Source organism: Phascolarctos cinereus, unplaced genomic scaffold (genome assembly GCF_003287225.1).
Source record: "Phascolarctos cinereus isolate Bilbo 61053 unplaced genomic scaffold, phaCin_HiC Scaffold_9;HRSCAF=440, whole genome shotgun sequence".
NCBI lineage: Eukaryota > Metazoa > Chordata > Mammalia > Diprotodontia > Phascolarctidae > Phascolarctos > Phascolarctos cinereus.
The window spans coordinates 11,336,518-11,354,754 of record NW_027556402.1 but is presented as its reverse complement, the minus strand read 5'-3'; the positions used below and the strand labels follow the sequence as shown (position 1 = coordinate 11,354,754).

The 18,237-nt window shown below is 40.2% G+C and overlaps 1 pseudogene; it reads left to right on the top strand.

Moving 5' to 3' along the window:
- The first annotated feature begins 1,026 nt into the window (after window positions 1–1,026).
- LOC110222997 (poly(rC)-binding protein 2-like) overlaps window positions 1,027–18,237 on the top strand; it is a 30,212-nt pseudogene continuing 13,001 nt past the window's right edge.

Here is an 18,237-nt window from a genome sequence, read left to right as displayed (position 1 = left end):
GAGTAAAGTAAAGAGGTTATAAGCGAAGGGGCTGAGGCTTTTGGCTCGCAGGCTAGTGTTCTTTCTTTAGCTATTTTGACAACGCTGAGACCATAGCAGTGTAGGTGCTAAGGACCCCCCACTGCATAGTGTTCATATAATATAGTGGGGTGGGGCAGGATCCCATCATTAATGTTAGGCATTGTTATTCTAGTCATTATTCTAGTCCAGTTACTCTATCACCATCATCAAGTGTCAAAATTGCTCCCTACCAGAAAAACAAGAAGAAAAATGAAGTTCAATGACATACCAGAAGGAAAAGTTGAAAGAGTTTGAAGAATGAGTGAAGCCATTTATAAAGTTCTACTAACACTCCATGAAATCAAATTATTGGGAGCAGCATGGTACAGGGTGAGTGGAGGGTATGGAGTCAGAAAATCTGGGTTCTAATCCTGCCTTTGACTCTTATTACTTGGGGAACCTCTGGCAAGTCTTTTAACTTCCTTAGGTCTCAGTTCCCTCACTTTTAAAATGCAGGGGTGGGGGTGAACTATATGGTCTTGTGGTCCCTTCCACTATGGATGGATCCACTGCTTAATGATCCAATGAACTTTCAGTGTTAAAAAACAATCCGCTTTGAATTTGATCAGAATTATAAGCAGGGCATATCTATATGTGAACCCTGTCTTTTCCCTTCCTCCCTTCCTGATGCTCCAAATAACAGCTCCTAGGGGCACAGAGTGAACTTGCCACTCCAGTACTTAACCCTCACTTAACTAAATGCCTTACATCCCTTTCAAAAACAATGCTGATTCCTTTCTGTATCAATAGACAAAGGGGAGTATTATTCAGGGAAGGAGTCTGAGCTGTTGAATGGCAGAAACTGTCCAGTTCCCTGGTGTTTTTGTGAAACTGAAGCAGACTAGCACTATAGATAACATTTCTGGGTGCCAAGGTGACTGTTGAAATAGACTGTGTTTTTCTCTTTTTCTGTAGAAATGAAAATTGCTTGCCAAAATACTACTGAAAGCTCTACATAGTGTAACGATGGGTTATTCTCAGCTGAACAGTAGTGGAAGCTATATGAAAGACAGACTGGGAGAGACAATGGAAAGACAGAGAGTACAGAAGGAAGGGTTTGGATGTCTGTTAGAGGAAGTCAGAGGGTTAAGAGCCCGAATATACCTGAGAGGTCATAAAACCAAACTTCTTCATCTTATAGATGAGAAAACAGGTGAAGAGAATGAAGTGGCTTCCTTAGGGCCACACAGCAAAGTAACTGAGAACCTCACTGAACTGGAGGTTGGAAAGGAACTAACTGGCCTGTAAAGTAACTTCAGAAACTGTCTACTCCAACTGAAGCTGACTCCAAATCTTGTCCCAACATGGGGTCATCTGAATCTCTTCTTGACTGCCTTGAGTGAGAAGCAACTCAGTGCTTCCTTTCATTTTAAATAGCTCTAATGATTATGAGGCTTTTCCCTGCCTCAAGATCTTCCTCTCATGCCATACTGACAAATCTTCACTATTTTCAGAATAAACTCTGTACATAGTCATGCATCAGATTGTAAGCTGCCTAAGGACAGGGACCATTTTTGCCTCTTATTTGTATCCCAGCACTCAGAATAATGCCTGGCATGTAGTAGGTGTTTAATAAATGCTAGATGTCTTGACCTGACTAGGGCACGAAAAAGTAGGGGCACTCACTGCCATGGAAAGCTGCCTATGAATTCCTATGTTTGTCAGGAAAGGCCTCTCCAAACGAATGATTATATGGCAACTCAGCATCTCCACTAGAGACGGAGAAAAAGAAGACATTCATATGCAAAATCCCTATGTCCTAAAGAAATCGCTGAAAGGACATTCTGTACAACTGAGAAAGGCCACAGGGGGACTGGAGATGGAAAGGCTGTGGGTCTCCAAATCGGGATCCACATTGGAGTGGTGGTATGGCCAAAGACGGCTTCTCAGTTTTCCTTTTTTGTATAGAAGAAGTCCCATCTACTATGTGTTACAGTTGATCCCTTCTTTCGGGGTTCTAGGATGGTAACTTGTGGGGAGTGAGGTGCTATCTTTTGTCTTCACCTTAATATCTAGGCTGTGAGATCTTCAAGAGCAGTAGCTAGCTGAGAAGAGGTGTGACTATGGGATCGGAATGCTGCCCACTTACTTCCTGCCAGCGAACAAGGGTCAAGTTGAGGATCTTTTCTATGTTGGTATATGAGCTATTTGGGAAGTGTAATCATTTTGATGTGGTTTCATTTTGTGACAGCGGTGGTCATGTGTATGAGTAATACTGGGCCAACTCACAACACCCAGCCTTGGCTAGAACTGATTCACCCTTCTTTAGTTAGATCTATGGCAGGTTGGGCAGCTAGGTGGCACAGTGGATAGAGCATTGGCCCTGGATTCAGGAGGACCTGAGTTCAAATGTGGCCTCAGACATACAACACTTACTAGCTGTGTGACCTTGGCCAAGTCACTTAACCTCATTGCCTAGGGCCCCCCCCCAAAAAAAAAAGAATAGATCTATGCCAGGTGCATGTTAGGTTTTGTGCCATGCACACATTTCAGTTCTCTCTCTTTTGCTGCAGTTTTAATTTTGCATATTTTTATGAAAGAATGAATATTACTCCAAGAAAATATGTAAGAATTGTAGCTTTTAAACAGCACATTTAAAGATATTGCAGCAGCTGTTGGTGTGAGGAAATCTAGTGTTTCAAGGATCATCTAAGCCCGCAATGAAGCAAGATCAGTCACAGCCAAATACAAAGTACAATTGAAAACAAACAGAAAAATAAAAAAATGACAAACTATTATGATGAAACAGCCTAATGAAGCTTGAGAAAGAAAGGAAAGACTTCAGAGAGACTGGGGAGCTGGAAGAGCCTTTGATTCCTCCACAGTGGTATTCCATGGGCTTCTTAAAGTTAGAAGAGCAGGAAGAAACCCAGTAAAAATCAAAACAGTTTCCAGTCAATGCTGTTGTAATCCCTGGCTCAGAGGGCCAATTGCAGAGGGCTCTCTCCTCATTGGTGGGGACTGACTACTCCATATCTTGAACCTGCATAAGGAGTGGACAGAGTTGGAGCGAGTAGGAGAGAAAAGCAAAGAGGACCCTTTGTGCTCTTCTGGCTTCTAACATGGAGACAGAAGATAGCAAGCCTTTTCAGGTCACCGAAGGGAGAAAATGACTCGGGGAAGAAGCCAACATGAGAAAGTTAGCAGTCTCTATTATGTCCCTATTCCTAACTTGCTATACTAGAGACCAAGGAATTTCCCCTGGGAAAACTTATCAGTTGAGCTGAGTTATCAAGCTCCCAAAGGGAGATCTCATTCAGTCTGTGTCATCTAATATCTCTGTGTACACACACACACACACACACACACATACACACACACATACACGCACACGTGTATATATACATACATGCACACCTGTGTATATTACTGTATATACACATATACATATTTGTTTCAGATTTATGTTTTGCCATTAACTTGGATAAATGGGTTTATTTGCTATTTGCTATGTGTTTTTATTGTGGAACTATCTTTTGGTGAGAAGGGGTCAAACCTTGGATACAGGGCTTGGGGAAGCTTCTCTGTTAAGAAATAGCAATCAGGATTAGCTCAAGCCTAAAAACTACATCTCCTATACAAATAATATTTAAGGGAACAGATAGATATAATTCTAGCCCAGTACCTCTGCTTTCTGAGGAGAATAGAAATTCTGGACTCTGGCCTCTGGCCTCAATCTCCTCCTTCCCCTCCTGGCGGAAATCAGTCTCCCTTGGACAAGGGTCTAAAGAGAAGAGGCTAGAAATGGCTGTTCTTGCCTCCCTGGGAGTCCCATTTAGACAACACCATATGGACATACATAATCAATATGGCCAAACACTAGTAATATGCAAAACAATACAAAGACTATCTTACCAAAGGTTAGAAAATGTAATTTTTATTGATAAAACTTCCTTTTTTCATATATGACCAATGATAGTCAGAAGTTCATGCAAATGTGTAAGATTTTTTTTTAAATCAGATTATAAAACCCTCAAAAAAGAAGTCTTACATTTGTTGAAGGGATAATGAACTTTCACCAATGTTGATATACTGAAAAACATGTTTTTCCTAGAACTATAGAATTTCCCAAATGTAGATTGAATACTGTAATAGTCATTTTCAGTTATGTCTGACTCTTACTGACCCCATTTCAGTTTTTCTTGGCAGAAATAATGGAGGAGTTTGTCATTTCCCCTTCTGGCTCATTTTACAGATGAGGAAACTGAGGCAAACAAGGTTAGGTGACTTTCCCAGGGTTACAGAACTAGTGTCTGAAGCTGTATTTGAACTCAGGAAGATGAGTCTACCTGCTCTAAGTCAGGTATTCAATCTGCTTTGCCATCTAGCTGCCCCACAATATGACCTTACACTATGCCAAATATGATGAAAGATTAAGAAATTTATCCAAGAGATGTAAATAAGCATGTTCCAATGGTCTAGGAACTCACTTGAATGAAAACCCATTGAAAAATCTACGTATGGGTTTAGGTTGTTAATGTTTTTGAATGTTAATGTCTTCAAAAGTAAGCTTATCATCTCTAAATTCAGTACAAGTACTCTGAGGACTCCTCTATTAGAAGACCGGATGATGGATAGGAAGCACAGCTCAGCCTGTCACCATGTGCTATTTATTTCCTCTGCTCACTCTCTCTATTTTGAAAGTTTATTTTTTTTCCAGGTAGCTTAGAAATTATGAGTATTTGGGATGGTGACATCTCCAAAAAACACTGTTAAGTTTTTATGCATTAATGTTGTGTCCAAGAGGTTGTAGGCAACAATTTTGTCTGAGAGAACGGCCTAGTTCCAGTAGTTGCTGAATACTCAAGGAAATTTTGGAGTATATATTTATAGAATAGGATTTGTCCTGTCCATGAAAGAAAAGAGGCTTCTGGTATATGAATTTACTGCAATTATTATATTGGGATTATCATTATTACTGAAATTACTATTATTTTATTGTTATTATCATTAAAACTGAACAAGACAACCAAATTTTAAAAAAAAAACTATAGTCTATAATCAATACTAAACTTAGAAAAAATGGACTATTTGTCAAGGATATGCTTAATGTGTATAATATGATGTATAGTTTTATAATAAAGAATTTAAATTCCTAAATTAAAATTCTTTAAAAGTCATATGTCAAAATCTTGTGAAGTTGGTGCCAAATTGTGTAAAGTAAGGGACTTCAACCAAAGAAGAGCATGTTCCATGTTGTAAAGATGTAAAAACTTTAAAAGTTTATTGTGTAAATCAATACATTTAGTTTCTTCTGTCCCAGTTGATTCATACACCTCTCTATGTTTCCAGATGCTTTGAGAAACCTTGAGCCCAGGTGGACACTTATCCATTAAATCATAATTGGAAAACAGGGGAATCAGGACTTTTAGGCTGGTTTTAGAGAAGGGGAAATAAAAGCAAGTCAATGAAAGCCAGGTAGGCATATCATATATGGATGGTTAATTTGGCATGAGCCTTCCCAGGAAGTTCATCTTCTCAATTGCCTGCCCAGTGCCAGGAAGGGGACCTCAGAGTAAGAATCAAAGGCTCTGTTTTGCATGTACTTAAAGCTTTTCCCCTCGGACTTCTCCATGCGATGGTTAATTCAGATTCTATAGGAGAAGAGAATTTAACTTCCAAGGCCCAAAAACCCTAAGAAGGGAAGAAAGGCCTTAATAATTGATACAGCCATGTGTATTTGTGTATATTTTTTTTTAACAAGTAAAGCCTTTGCATTCCCCAGAAGGAAGATATTCGAAGTTATACAACTGTAAGCAGCAAACCTATCATTACACAAATTGTAACAAAGGTCAGAGAAACCACAAACCAAACACTCTGCAGTGAATCAGAGCATTCATAATTTAGCAGCCCCTACAACACATGATCCATAGAGGCTGGGTCCAGAGCAGTATCAGCCGAAAGGTATAATTAAATCAAATTTCCTTCAGTTACTTGATACTATTATTTACAAAAAAACAAAACAAAACAAAACTATAGGATGCACACTCTCTACTTCATAATATTTTTATACTTTAACATATTCGTGGAGACGGTTGTCTCTCCCTTCCTCCCCTCAAAAAGAAAGCATCACAAGGTCATAACTTGGACTTATAAAGGATCTTAGAGGCCATGAGATCCAAAACTCATTTCACAGACAAGAAAAATGGGGGCTGGAAAGGTTAAATGATTAGCCTGAAGTCACCCAAGTAGTAAGTGGCAAAGCCAAGATCTGAACTCAGTTCCCCGATATCAAACCTAGTGCCCTTAGTTAAAAGAAAAGAAATCTTTCTCTGTGAACAAGAAATCCTAGTGTTCACCCTGCAGCTAACTGCCATTTCCATTTAACCAGCCAATGCAGATTAGCTTTTGTAAAAGCTGTTTACTTCGAAGTTATAGCGAGAGGAGAAAATATAAATATCCCCTCTCCAGATGGGGGCACACTATCTCCTCTAGCACCTCAGCCTCTGGGATGAGTAGGGTCAGTTGCCGCACAGCATTGGACCCCAAAGTTCACATCCAAATGCTCCATCATTGATGACTACTCTAGGGCTGGGCTGGGTCCTAAAGATCGTGCCTCTTCTTGGGATTTAAAATTGGACTTTCTCTCATGGACCTCCTGGTGGCTCACTTGCCTGACCTTTCAAAGCTTACAGGGTCTTAACTTTCAATATCCTTCACCTAAAATGAAAAGAAAAAAAAAACTAAAACAGCAAAACCAAAACCTTTATAAATGGACCACAGACAGGAAATACATGAGGTCTCTCCTCTCATAGCTTTGTCTCTTTTCTCTCCTTAAAGCACCACCGCGCAGCAAAAAGTCAAAACAGAGAAGAGCCAGGCTCTGGACGATTAATGCCTTTTGAATGTCCCACCCAGTTCCAGCTATATCAGCAATCAAAGAGGCTCCTATTCACCACATGCTTAGCAGACAAGAAGCAGCTCCAGAATTTCTACTGTGCTTCAAAATCCACAGGATAATCGCTTCAGCCAAGCTCTCTGTACGTGCTCTTAAATATGGGCCTCATTGGCCAATCCCCCTTTATACTCACCATGTATTCTTGGCTTCCTGTCAGCTCAGGGTGACTGGAGACCAGTGTCTAGTTACAAACATATGTACAGATTAAGAAGGGAAGGGAATAAAGTATATAGAGAAAATAAACAAGTACTATACCTTTAAAAATTCCCACAGTTATGGGCCAAGAGAAGGGAGAGGAGTCAATAAAGAAAGCAAAGAAGACTTTGACAGTGTAGAAGAATTAGGAAAGAGTTGTACCATGAAAGTAAGGGAAGAACTAGTTTCAGGAAGGATGGAGTGGTCATCGTATGTTTCTGACTCATTTTTCAGTCATATCCAACTTGTCATAATCCCATTTGGGCTTTTCTCAGCAAAAAAAAAAAAAAAACAAAACAAAACCTAGAGTGGTTTGCTATTTCCTTCTCCAATTCATTTTGCAGATGAAGAAACTGAGACAAACAGGGTTAAGTGACTTGCCCAGGGTCACACAGCTAGTAAGTATCTGAGGCCAGATTTGAACTCACAAAGATAAGTCTTCCTGACCCTAGGCCCCTGCTGTATGCACTGTGATACCTAGGTGTCCTCTGTGCCACCTAGCTGCCATATGGGTTAATCAGTTGAGTCAAATACAAGAGAGAGGAAAGAGAATGATAAGTGAGGAAAAGGCTATGGACTTTGGAAGTAAAAAAAAACCACTGATGACCTTCAAGAGAAAAAATTCAGTAACAATGTGGTAGAAGTCAAACCACAAAAGCAAATTAAGAATAGGATAGAAAGGTAGTAGACAAAAGAAAAGAGAGAAGAGGACAGTAGCTGGAGGAGGTGATCCAGTCAGGTAATAATTTATTTGCTTTTTTTTTTTTGCAACAAGTCTTTATTAAATGCTTTATTACAGGGTGCAGAGCACTATGCTAAGGGCAAGACAAAATACAAAGTTTAGACACCCAATCTTGGCCCTGCCCACATGGAGCTCATAATTTAGTAGGAAGATCGGACATCCATACAGATGACTAAAATGTACACAATTACATGATAAGTACATTAAAAAGTTCAAACCAAGTGATGTATGACATTGAAGAAGACAGGTTTCCCTAACTAGCAGAATGAGAGAAAGGTTTATGCCTTTGAGTTACCCTTTCTGTGTTCCAGCTAACTATTTACCATCTTGTGGAGAAGAAAGTTGAAACAAAAATAATCTAAGTGTTTTACTGAAGACATTAGGTTTGGTTGATACTAGAGAATGGGATTTACTGGACTATTTCTTGGAAGTGATAGAGAAAGGAGGTGTTTAGCCACAGAGTGACCAGAAGGATCTCATAACTCTGAGATTCTTAGAGACAGACTTCTGTTGAGGTTAAAAAAAATGCTCAATGTGAAAGAAATTAAACTGAGGACCTCTAAAATGTCTTTAATGACCAGGTGACGCAAGGCTTTTGCTCACTTAATTACAGGTTGAAATGTTTATGGGGTGTCTGTGGGAAAGCAGAAATGCACATCAGCATTCAGAAAGTATGCAGATTCTGCAGGTAAATTCCATACTGAGGAAATGTGGCTCCCATTAAAAAGATATCATCTCACCCGGTCTGGGACTCCATACTTGGACGTCATTTACTACATCATTCATTATTATCAAGGGGTCATCTTGGTGCAGTAGGGAGAAAGGACTAGATCTTCAGTCAAAGTACCTGGCTGGCTGAAATCTTATCTCTCCTGCTTACTGCCTGTGTGAGCTTGGGGTGAATGATTTAATCTCCCTAGATTCTCAGTTTACTCCATAAAAGGAGTCTGTACCATTTGGCTCCTGAGGTCCCTTCCAGTTCTAAATTTGTTATGATCTGGGCTCCTCTTGGATCTCTTTGAGATGCTCTATGATCATATGTGAAGGCCATTTAAACTTTCAGTCCCTCCCACAGCCTCAGGAGCTTATGACTGCCACTGACTCACTGGACAGCAGAGTCAAACCTGAAACCAGATAGAAAGACTTTGTGGAGCTCATTTTGCCCACAAGAAGTGTGGGAGAGTTTGATCTTGACGGATCGTAGAGAGCGGCATCCCATACAATGATGTGCTGTAGCTCAACCACTCCCTTCAACTGAGAGCTTCCTAGACTTCCATCTGAAGCAGGAGCTCCCAATTGTCATTAGTTCCGTGACCCTGGGCTTTTAGTTAACTACCTGAACCCCTTCTTCTGTGTGAAGGACAACAAAATTTAGAGTTTACAGGATATTGGCACATAGTAATAAAAGACTAGGATAATAAGATAGTACAGTTATTAAATAGTCCCTGTAACTCCTTGACAAATGTTCCTCAGGTTGGGAAGCTTTCTTCTAGATCAGTACATCTCACACTTTGTGATCTTTGGACCCTTTTACACTCTTGAACAATTATTGAGGATGCCAAAGAGCTTTTTTTTTTAATGTAGGTTATATGTATTGAAATTTACTGGATTTGAAATTAAAATGTGTTAGTATTATTAGGAAATAGTTTTCATCTTGAGGATCCCCTGAAAACATCTTGGAAACCAAGGTTCTAGAAGAAAGAAGGAGAAAGGACATTTCCTTTGAAGATTATTGCAGTGCAAAGGAGTTTCCAACTGTTACCAACATAAGTATTTACTTAGACTGGGCGATATTGTTACCTACTGCTTATTCTTGTGGAGATATTTTATTGAAAAACAGTCAGTTGCTACAGGGAAATCTGATTGGGCATTCATCAGGTTTGTCTTAGAAAGCACTGTCATCACATAGGACTGCTTAGCCAAACAAATGAAATGGATAGCTTCCCATTATTACAATGTCCCAAGGAACAGAAGAAGGGAAGGCCCTAGGAGGCCCATGTTCTTTCCAAGAGCTATTTTAGCATCTGCAGAAATAACTTCAAGAGTTCTTTAGATGTCTCAGTTGCAAGCCAAATTACACATACTCACTCACCCACTTCCACACAAATAGAAAATATAACTTGTGATTCTACTCAAGGGAAAGTGGAATTCCAAGGGAATCGTTTGGTTTAGAAGCAATGTCAGGAAAACCAACCTCACCATCAGAGATATCAGAAAGGGGAATGAGCTGCCTCAGGAGGCAATGGACTCCTCCTCACTGAAGTCATCAGGTACAAGTTTGATGATCACTTGTGGGGAATTGTAGAGAATATTCTAACTCAAGTGGGGATTGAATGTAATGGAAATGAGGTGTCTTCTTCCTCTGAGATTCTTGTGAGGAAGGCAAAACACAAATAAATCTAAAAACAAAGAAATAAAAAATAGAATCCTGTAAGTAAACCCAAATCTTGTTGACTTCATGAGTAAAGTAGAGAGGGAGGTGAGAGGGAGAGAGGGAGGGAGAGAGGGAGAGAGGGAGGGAGAGAGAAGGAGAGAGAGAGAGAGAGAGAGAGAGAGAGAGAGAGAGAGAGAGAGAGAGAGAGAGAGAGAGAGAGAGAGAGAGAGAGAGAGAGAGATTACTGTGATTCCACTTAAGGAAAAGTGAAATTTCCAGTGTTTTGCTGAATTCAATCTATTATGTTTTTCCATACAGCTTAAGCATGAACGCATCTCGAAAAAACAAAAGTCCAAGCAAACCCACTCCTTATCAGAATATTTTGTTCTCTAAATTCCAGGATTGTGATTCACAGCACTTAAGAGTTGCTTTCTCCCTCCCTAGTACAATTTAATTTTCATTCGGTGGCAATCCTTTTGAATTTCTGAAACAGCTAGAAGAAAAGGAATGATCTGGCACTGTTTGCTTAAACTGCAGATGTACAAGGGAAGCAGGAAGGGAAGACGAAGAGTTAATTTTCCCCCAGAAACTTGTGAAAATGGTTCTGTTGAAATCATTCTCATATTCAACACATTCATGACATCTTACTATTTTGTCTTTCTAATCCTACTGCTAACAGTAAACTATAAATATTGTAATTTGCTGCTCTGAGGGTGCCCTGCTGGGGAAGGATAGAAACAGGGGCCTTGTGAGTTCCAGAAGTCAAGTTAAATAAGAACAGGTGTGCAGACAGGTGAACAAGCAGGCAGGGAAGGAAGTAGGCAGGGTGGTAGACAGACAGGCATATAGTAATCAGGTAGGCATTGAGGCAAACGGACAGACAGACAGGAAAGAAGGACGATAAAGATGGAAGAATGGGGAAAAGAGCATGTTAAAGGTTGTGGAGACGACAACAATCTCTCCAGAAATACTGCACTATAAGCCATTCTGTAAACCTTGTTACATAACACCGAGCCAAGGACAGCCTCTTGACTAGTGCTCTTGGTCCCCACTCTTTCCATCTACTTGGGACTTGAATCCTCCATCCCTTCTCACTTTCTAGTCTTCAATTTGTTCTTACCTAATGGCTTTTTTCTCACTGCCTACAAACATGCCAATGGCCCCAATACTAAAAATGAAATGAAAATATAAAAACCCCCATTCATTTGACTGTTCTTTTCTCGTGCTAAAATCCGATTTCTCTTCTCTCTTTCTCAGTCAAACTCTTCCAAGGGCCATCCAAACTCAATGTTGCCATTTCTTGGACTCCCATTTCTCAGCGCCTTGCCGTCAGTCTTCCAACTCAACTGAAAGTGCTCTCTCCAGGTATTAGGGATGGTCCCTTATGGCCCTTTCTCACCCAGCCACCTCCTTGATTTTTTCTGAAATTGTTGACATACCCCCCCCAAAAAAAAAAACTTCTCCTGAGTACATTCTCCTTCCTTGGCTTATGTGATGATGCTCTCACCAGGATCTCTTCTTACCTATTTTACCACACCACCTGTCCCATCCCCCCCACCTCCCCGACCATGACTGCTCCTCGAAGCTCTATCCTGGCCTGTCTCTTCACACTCTCTCTACAATCTACCCTTGGTGGTCTACAGAGTTCCCATGAGTTCAATTGTTTCCATAACTACCAGATCTATATATCTAGCATTTGACTCTCTCCTACCACTGGTGTATAGGGTGTTCAGGGAGGATTAGCACCTCTGATATGAGGGCTTACTTTTTTCAGGGCTGCTCACCTGCCTTCGGTGTCTACCTTTACCCAACTATTCCCTGTGACTCCAAGAAGCCATAGCACGTACAGTGGCCACACCCCAGTAAACTGTCTCTCCATAGAAGGTTAAACTAGGTTGAGGGTAACTGACAAGCCTTACATCTGTCAGTAAATTAGGGGGATGTCTACCTTGAGAATGTGAAGACTTCTTCCCCAGGGAATGGGCCAATGAGAACCATTTGTTCCAACAGCCATGGAAGGGGCTGAAGCAGGTTCTGTAGAGCACTTAGAGCTGGGTCAGGCATTGAAGCTATAAGATCATCCACTGCATCCCATCACCAGTCATCCTGAACTTTGTCTTACCACTGGACTTAGGTGACTCAGGAAGAAAGAATAAGGCTGACAACTTTGCACAACTCTGCCTCATTGAAATCCAATTAGGAGCCAGTCAAGACATCATTTGTGATGTCGTTGGTCCTTTTCAAAAGTGAAGGATGAACAAGAACTCTCTCCTGAATTCTACTCCACCATCACTGACATTTCTACCTGAATATTCTATAGGCATCTCAAATTCTCTAAATATCCCTGCTTTTGTGAGGACATCAAGATTCTTCCAGTCACTCTGGTTTGCAACCTTGCAGCCATGTTCAATTTTTACTGCTCCTTCACTGCCATCAGGTACCAAATTTTTTTTATACTTTCACAACATTTATTTTTCTATACAATAACTATGACTCACCTCCTTTTAAAAAAAATTGGATAAGAAGGAAATGCCAGTCAAGTCATGACCAACTTCACTGGGCATTTAGTGTTTATGGCTGCCTTCTTGCTTTCTATTATGATGTTTTATTGGCTACTTTCTTCCAGAGCATCTTTCAACACAATTGTCACTTTAGGTTTTTCTACCACAAGTCTCCCAGACCCTCAGTGGAGGTTGTGCACAATTTTTATTTCCTTAACATTAGCCTCAGGAAGCTCTCCTAGAGCTTTGCCTAGAATTCTCTAACTCTGTTTTTAAGTCCTTTTCATTTTTCTACTGTGATATTCCTCCCTAAATTTCGGTTAGGAATCATTTCATGGCAAGAAATGTTACACATAATCCCCAAACTGTATAATCTTTCTTTTTCAGTTTTATGTGGCTTTTACCCTTTCTCCCACCTCCAAAAAAAATTATTTGCTCTTCACTTAATTTGGCAACTGAGGCATCAGATCTGTAGTTGCCAGATTACCAAGGAAGAGTTAGGACCATTTTCATTTTTCTTAACCCATCTTGTTATCTTATTTAAGTGTAAATTTGAGCCTTTCCTGTCCAGAGTGGTAGCTCTTTCTCTCCCTATTTCTAATTCATTCAATCAACAAACATTTATTGAGCATTAAGTATCAGACACTGTGCTTGACTCTAGGAATGTAGTAGTAGCAGTAATACTAATGGTGGTGGTGATAGTAGTAGTAGCGATGGTGGTGGTGGTGGTGGTGGTGGTAGCAGGAATAGCAGCTGATATTGATATAGTGCTTTAAGGTTTGTAAAAAAAAAAATTTATAAATATAATCTCATTTCATCCTCACAGCAGCCCTGGGAGGTAGGTGCTATGATCATCAGATAAGGAAAGTGACTTACATAGTGTCTCACAGCTAATAAGTAAGTATCTGAGGCCAGATTCTAAGTCCAAACTCTATTCACTTTACCATTTACTAGCTGTGTGACCAGGGTAAGTCAGTTAATGTCTCTGAACCTCAGTCTCTTCATCTATAAAACTGGGGTCATAATCATACTTCACATACCTACCCTACAGGGTTGCTGTGAGAATCAAAGAAAGAAATGTATGTAAAGTGCATTTATAAATGTCAATTACACCTTCGTGAAACCTGTTTTCTCACCCTTCTCGATTTTCTTTGTAGTATAATACTTACCTTCATATCTGTTGTGTGCCCCCAGTAGAGTGGTAGTTCCTTGAGGGCAGGAACTGTTCTCATTTTTTTCTTTGCATCCTCTCTTTAATACAGGATCTGGCATGGAGTAGCTATTTAATACATGCTTGTTGAATTGAGTTCACTATATATAATGTGTCTATCAATATTACCTATAATTACAAAATAAGTGTGAATATATTGAGTTGAGAAATGCGATAATAAAAACAATTGACTTTTTTTAGTCAAATAAAATACCACTTTCTGAAGTTCAGCAACATGCCCAGAAGACAATTGTCTCCATATTTTTCTGTCTTAGACAAAAGATCATAACTCTTCCTATTTAAATTATCCCATAATTTTCCTGGAAATAGCTGGGTCAATAGGCCATTATTCTTCCTACCCTTCTCTCTCTCTGTCTCTCTGTCTCTCTCTCTCTGTCTCTCTCTCTCTCTCTCTCTCTCTCTCTCTCTCTCTCTCTCTCTCTCTCTCTCTCCCTCTCTCCCTCTCCCTCTCCCTCTCCTGCATCCAGTTAGAATTAAAAGCCAAGCTGTCTTTCTTTTTTCTCAATATGCTTCTTTGCTACTCAGCAGAAATGGGCAGCCCATAAAAGGAAGAGGGAAAGAATAATAAAAGTCCCAAGTTCCAGTCTTTTGCTTTGAGAAGAGGAGTATTTATAGGGAAATTGCATCACCTCCTCCTTCTCCAGGAAACATGAATGTGAATGTTCAGGCTATATTTGGAACCATCCATAAAAAAAAAATCTTCAGTTGGAGTCTTCCTTTGACTTAAATCACTACTTAACCAACAAACAAGTGTATCATGTACATTAAAACCCATGAGTGTCCTGTCATACTCATCTTCTAGGATTGTCAGTTGCCTGAATGAATACACAAGGAGAGTCCTGTCTTCAAAGTGAAGGTCATCTGCTTATAGTAACAGGGTTAGGGGATGGATCAGTGGGGTCATTTCCTATTCACTAAATGAAAAAATCCTTTGGATTTAAAGTGGGAATTCTCAATCTTTCTGTGTGTCAGGAGACCCCACAGCAGTCTGGTGAAGACCAGGGATACTTTCTCAGAATAATAATTTTAAATGAAAAAACTAAAAGACACAGGATTATAAAGGAAATCAATTACATTGAAATTAAAGATTTATTTTTCCCCCATCCAACTTGATAGATTACCCTGAAATTAATAAGAATGCTTAATATGGAGGGAATTCCTTCCAGTATCTGAGAAAAGTAGTGCCTTAAAAAACAACCCTCCCCAGGAACCATCTCCACTAAACAGAGATCCCAGTCAATTTCCATGTAATCCTTCCCAGTGACTGATTGAGGCAGATGCTTTCTCTGGTCCCTTTCTCTTCTATTCTGGGTATTCTGTACGTAATGATAGAAAGGATAGCACTAAAGAGCTTTGTAAATCATTTGTACCAAGGAATGAGCTTATTCTCAAAAAAAAAAAAAGCCTTGGAGTTTTCACCCAGTCTAAAAGTAACCTCTGGCTGAGCCCAAAGGAAATTTCATTCCAGTCTCCTTACAACTATGTTAAGAATAATAACTAGCTATAGCACTGCAGGGTTTTCAAAGTGCCTTCCTACCCACACTGTAAGCAGGGAAATGTTGCCATTTGTATTTCACAAATGAAGAAACTACAATATAGTGAGGACAAGGGATTTACTCAAGGTCACACAGCTAAGAAATGTCCATGACAGGACTCAAACCTAGTAAGGCTTTTGAATACAGTGTGGTGTTTTTTTTGTTTGTTTATATGGTTTTTTTTTAATATTATGCCACCATGAGGAAGCTACTTACTCCCAGGTGGAACAGTTTAGCACTCCCTTGCATACTCCTCTACTCCAGGAACTAATTCTACTACTAGCTCCTATGCCCTTGAACTCCCTTAAGCTATAGCCTAGCACTCAAGTCTCAAGAGCTCCAGGGTCTACAGGTTGTCTGTCTTATGTACAGTTTGGCCCTGCAGATATTATCTAGAAGAGCAAATTTTGTGGAGAAGAGGCATGTCATCACCACCATCTCCACCTCAGGCAACTACTATTGAAGGGCAGGTAAGCCCAGAAGCCACAATGAATAGTAGCACCACGCAGGCCACTGGCCCTGCTTGCAGATGTCCCCTCCCCCAAGCCATCATCCAAGGGGGCAAAAGGGAACACCATCCTGACTGCACCAAATATCAATCAGCTGCCACTGCCTGCGCAAATAAGCCCCCTGTCTAAAGATATAGGAGGCAGCATACGCCATGTTCTTCAAACCACTGACACCACCTTGACTACCACCCGCCCTCAAACCTTCATAAAAACAGTCCAGGACCCAGAGTCAAAGAGCCCTGGGAATGGCAGACCACTGTCTTACTTCCAGACTAACCCAAATCACCATCATTAGGACAAGCAAGATCTTTTGAGATGGGAGTTGCTATTCCAACCACCACCAATACTAATCGTTCACCGACTACCACAAACAAGTAGATAAGCCCGAGCCCCCAAAATAATAATGCCCCCTAAAAAACCAGCCCTGCTCCCAAATTGGCTCCTACAGTCATTGTCTATGGAAATAAAGCTTATGGAGGTGTGTCCTGTGAACTGATTCTGCAGGCACCCTGAGAAACAAGAGCTACTGAAGATCCAGAAAAGAAAATTCTCACTACCAGGAACCCTAGCACTGTGAAATGGTTCAACTCTAGGAAAAACATATGGTTTTATCAATGGAAATGACACTAAAGAAGATAAATTATTATCTGCTTTGCCATTAAACCCTAAGGACCATTGGGCTTTTCCATCTGCTTTGCAGAAGAACTACATGTGTTGTGTTTCCCATTAGAATGTGAGAGCAGGGATTATTTTGCTTTTCTATTTGTATCTCTAGCTTTTAGCATAATGCTTGGCACACAGTAAGTGCTTCATAAATGTTTTTTTTTAATTTATTCATTTATAAGCAAGAGAACAAAAAACTCATAAAACTCATAGGATCATAGATGTAAAATTAGAAAGTAACTTAAAAGTCATATAGTTCAGTCATTTAATTTTATTGTTGAGGAAACTGAAACATAGAAGCTTAAAAATGACTTATGCAGGGTCTCATATGTATTAATTGGCAGAGATAGGATTTGAACCCTGGTTCTTAGATTCCAAATCCAGCATCCTTTCTAGTGCACCACAGCTATCAGGTTATGGCATCAAACTTCTTTTGCTCTTGGCCTATTCTGATTTTGTACCTTGGGTCTAAAAAGAGAACCCTTGATTAGGCCACTGTGAGCAAATAACTTCCTCTTCATCATCCTATACTCCAGTTCCAATACCTTCACTTTTCTTCTATTCCCCCATTCTGGAGTTCCCAGCATGGTAGTCTCATCCAATGGATGGATTCTTCCAAAAGTGGGGCCAAAATTTGCTTGAACCAATATTCCTATAAGAAAGTGGAGAGAAGGATGACATGAGGATCACAAAGACATCGGGGCTCTGTGGTACCAGGCACATGAGTTGCCTTGGCCAAATGTGTTTTTCATATGTGTAACCTCATTTCCAATGTATTCTAGGTTTGTGCCCAATCAACAAAAGGATGTTCTTTGTATTTTGGGGACAGTGTGTCCGAGGCCTAAGGTTAGAAATGTATTATAGCCATTGATTTACTATGTAAGTAAATGCCTTTGTTTTGAGCTTATTGTATCTAGTAGCTGATTACAAAAGCATGCTCACCAGTTGGGGCTCATGAGCTCTATTTTTTAGGAATTCTGTCTCAAATTACTCATTGAACCTGTGAAATTAGCTACCATTTGGAGAATCTGACCTTGGATAAGAGTGAGGAATTAGACTAGATGACATGTAAAGGTCCCTTCTGATGAAAATCTATGATCTATCCTTTCAGAATCAGCTACTTAGAAAAAAGCTATCTACACTCTGCTTTGTTATCTCTTACTTCCTTCAAAAACTGGATCCTTTGTAAGCTCATGCATGCATATAAAGCTGTGCCTCTGCGCTTCTGCCTTATAGAAACCCAAACTTCCTTTGAAGCACAACTTGGGTAGTTACTACCACCTCCATGAAAACTTTCTGGTCCCCTCAGTTGTTAGTGCCCTCCCCCCTTGACATCCTGAAAGCTGGTAACTGTTTTTGTTACCAGCAGCAGCAGCAGGAAATGGAAAAATCCTCTTGGTTTCCCCACTAGTGGGGTCATCCAAGAACCCACTTGGAATGGTTGGGCAGAAAGAACATCACCACTTGGGGTGCCTTCACCCCTTGCCTAAACTGTTCTCCTGTTCAAAAGTTTGGATGAAGTGGTAGCC